The following is a 4,065-nucleotide window of genomic DNA, read 5'->3' on the forward strand; positions in this document are numbered from 1 at the left end:
ACCCCAATATTCATTGCAGCACCATTTACAATAGCCAGGTCATGGAAGCAACTTAAACGCCCATCAACAGACGAATGGATAAAGAAGTTGTGGTACATATATACAATGGAATATTCCTCAGCCATTAAAAGGAATGAAGCTGGGTCATTTGTAGAGACGCCGATGGACCTAGAGACTGTCATACAGAATGAAGTAAGTCAGAAAGAGAAAAACAAATATTGTATATTAACGCATATATGTGGAATCTAGAAAAATGGTACAGCTAACTGATTCTGTTATACTTATATATACATTCCTTTTCATATTCTTTTCTGTGATAGTTTATCCCAGGATATTGAATATAGTTCTCTGTGCTGTACAGTAGGACCTTGTTGTTTATCCAACCTATACATAATAGTTTGCATCTGTTAATCCCAAACTCCAAATCCTTCCCTCCTCCACCTCCCTTCCCCCTTGGCAACCACAAGTCTGTTCTCTATGTCTGTGAATCTCTTTCTGTTTCATAGATAAGTTCATTTGTATCATTTTTTAAGATCCCACATATAAGTGATATCATATGATATTTATCTTTGTCTGTCTGACTTCACTTAATATGATAATCTCTAGGTCTATCCATGTTGTTGCAGATAACATTACATAAAAATACATAAACATTACATAACATTACATAACATACATAACATTACATAAAAATAACTTTACAAAAAATAAAATAACATTAAAAAGAAACTATTGGGGAAGAGGGATAAATTAGGAGTTTGGGATTAACATATACATGGTACGTATATAAAACAGATAAACAACAAGGATTTACTGAAGAGCACAGGGAACTATATTCAATATCTTGTAATGAATTATAATGGAAAGAAATAAAAAAGAGTATAGATATATACATATACATGTATAACCAAATCACTTTGCTGCACACCTGAAACTAACACAATATTGTAAATCAACTATACTTCAAGTTAAAAAAGTTATCTTCAATAAGAAAATTATCTTTATTTATTATTATTTTAAATTATTTTTTTCAGGTGTATTGAGAAATAATGGACATACATCACTGTATAAAAACTATTGGGGGGGAGGGATAAACACCTCCCAGAGTAATGGATATAAAAACAAAAATAAACAAATGGGACCTAATGAAACTTAAAAGCTTTTGCAAAGCAAAGATACTGAAGAGCACAGGGAACTATATTCAATATCTTGTAATGAATTATAATGGAAAGAAATAAAAAAGAGTATAGATATATACATATACATGTATAACCAAATCACTTTGCTGCACACCTGAAACTAACACAATATTGTAAATCAACTATACTTCAAGTTAAAAAAGTTATCTTCAATAAGACTGTTTCAATTTAAAGAAGCAGGGAGTCCATTAAAATTTAAAAAACAAAAAGTTAAGGAGGGAATCACATAGGCCCTAAGGTTAATATGGGGGAAAATATAGAAGTGGAATGGTAAGGACAGAAATCTGGGGATTATCACCCCAGCCAATCCATTTGGGCAGCCCAAATAATCTTCCTAAAAGGCAGGTCTGAGATGGAGCTTTCCTGTTTAGAATCCTACTCTCCTCGGAGGAGGAATAGATTGTTCACAGTGCTTATATACGATGCACAGTCTGACCCCAGGTCCCCTCTGAAGCCTTCTTCAGTTTTTTTTTTTTTTTTTTTGGCTGTGCCATTAGGCATGTGGGATCTTAGTGCCCCTACCAGGGATGGAATCCGGGCCCCCTGCTTTGGGAGCGTGGAGTCTTAACCACTGGACCAGCAGGGAAGTCCCTCTGAAGACTTCTTGCCCATTCTCCTCCCCTTCTCATTCTGTAAATGCACCAGACATGGATGCCCACCTTTCACCTGTCCCCACGGGTCCTCTCCACGATCTGTACAGGATGTGGGAGGCCTTGGAGGTGATGCATAGGACAGTTGTCTCACCGGGAACTCGCCCCGGGATTCTCTTGGTCCCAGGCTGACGGTCTCTTCCTTGAAGCCAATAACACACCTGGGAGGGGGAAGAAAGGACACTCGTTAAATGAGGGTAGTTCTCGTTCTGCTGACTGTGTCAAAGTTGGGCAAAATGGAGGGTCAGAAAGTGCCACTGGGCTCCCATGGTGAACTATCAACATGATGAAGATGGTAGGGGCTGCTGGGGAAAAAGGGCCGGCGTCTCCGTTTTAATTTATTTTTAATATTACTTATTTTAATTTAAAATCGAATTTCATTCATTTTTTTGAATAGATAAAACATTCAAAGATTCAAAAAGACAGGTCGTGAAAAGACTTTCCTCTGGAAGGTGTGGAGAAAAATGAACCCTCTTACACTGTTGGTGGTAATGTAAATTGGTCCAGACATTATGGAAAACAGTATGGAATTTCCTTAAAAAACTAAAAATAGAGCTACCATATGATCATGTAATCCCACTCCTGGGCATATATCTGGAAAAGATGAAAACTGTAATTCGAAAAGATACATGCACCCCAATGTTCACTGCAGCACTGTTTACAATAACCAAGACATGGAAACAACCTAAATGTCCATTGACAGATGAATGGATAAAGAAGATGTGGTACATATATACAATGGAATACTACTCAGCCATAAGAAGAATGAAATAATGCCATTTGCAACAACATGAATGGACCTAGAGATTATCATACTAAGTGAAGTAAGTCAAAGACAAATGTCATATGATATCACTTATATGTGGAATCTAAAATGTGACACAAGTGAATTTATTTACAAAACAGAAACAGACTCATAGACATAGAAAACAAACTTATGGTTACCAAAGGGGAGGGGAGGGATGAATTAGGAGTTTGGGATTAACAGATACACACTACTATATGTAAAATAGATAACCAAAAAGGACCTACGGTATAGCACAGGAAACTACACTCAATATCTTGTAATAACCTATAAGGGAAAAGAATAGTGTAGTATTCCATTTTATGGACTAAACCAGAAATAATTAAACTATAATGTTATTATGAATTATTATTATCCCCCATGGATGCATGCCTGGGTTGTTTCTAGTCTTTGACAAGTAAAAATCTTGATGAAATAAATAAGCTTTTTGGCAAGTGACCCTGAAGACAGCTGTGTGTAGGATGGTCTTGGGAGAGGGGAGAAGCAGTCATTTTAGAAACAAGCGTCGATTGGCAGCCTGAGGAGACCCCCTATTGTATCCCACAGAACTTTCTGCTGAATGAAATAGCCCAGCTGGTTCCCAAGGAATCTTTGTAATTTTTGCATTGCTCTCTATCTGAGGAAAGGAACGGTTAGTTATTCTTGGGTTCAGACCAGCGCAGTCAAGATTCTAGAATCGCCCTATCCAAACCATGAAAACACCTGAAAGCTAGCCATTGTTCTCCAAAGTACACCCCTAGATCCCATTTCCCACCCACTTTTCTCTAATTTTCCTGCTTTGTTTTTGCTCTGCATTCTGGGTGCTTGAGGTAGTGAGGTCTCAATGAAGCCCAGCTGTTCCCGCTGCCGCTGCTGATTCTTATTTTATTATTGTCCAGCCGTGCAGAGCATGGGATGCATGACACGTTTGCCCCACATCCCATGTGTTGCATTCAGTGTTTATCAATCAGATCGTGAGCATCTCAAGGGCGGGGAGTATGTCCTATATTTTCCCCTCAAAGCTCAGCACGGCTCCTGGCACACAGGGAATGATCACGCTTTTAGAACCAGGCTGTACTATATCTAGTGTGTAATTCCCAAGCAATGCAGAATTTTGCTTGTGTGTAACAGAGCTTCGATCTAAGTAATGCTCACATACGCCATTCTTTCCCCCTCGTTCTTTGCAACAGACAATATCAGGTGACTTCGAGGGGGTAGGCTCTGTGTGCGTTCAAAAGTCAGCTCTTTAAGAAAAATAAAATAAATCAGCTTTATACAAGAGGCTTTCTCTTTAGGAAACAGATATTGAACTCCGTATGGATGAAATGGCATCATGTCTGGAATTTGCTTTGAAAATAATTCTGGTGGTTACAGCATGCTGGGGGTATGAGTTGGTCAGTGTTGAAACGATGAGTGTAACAGAAAAAATGTT

At 38.1% G+C, this 4,065-nt stretch overlaps 1 pseudogene; it reads right to left on the reverse strand.

Annotated features, from left to right (window-relative positions):
* Positions 1–3,797, reverse strand: part of LOC112398014 (protein CEBPZOS-like) — a 6,262-nt pseudogene extending 2,465 nt beyond the window's left edge.
* Positions 3,798–4,065: the final 268 nt, after the last annotated feature.

This window comes from Neophocaena asiaeorientalis, unplaced genomic scaffold (genome assembly GCF_003031525.2).
Source record: "Neophocaena asiaeorientalis asiaeorientalis breed wild unplaced genomic scaffold, Neophocaena_asiaeorientalis_V1.1 scaffold582, whole genome shotgun sequence".
NCBI classification, from domain to species: domain Eukaryota; kingdom Metazoa; phylum Chordata; class Mammalia; order Artiodactyla; family Phocoenidae; genus Neophocaena; species Neophocaena asiaeorientalis.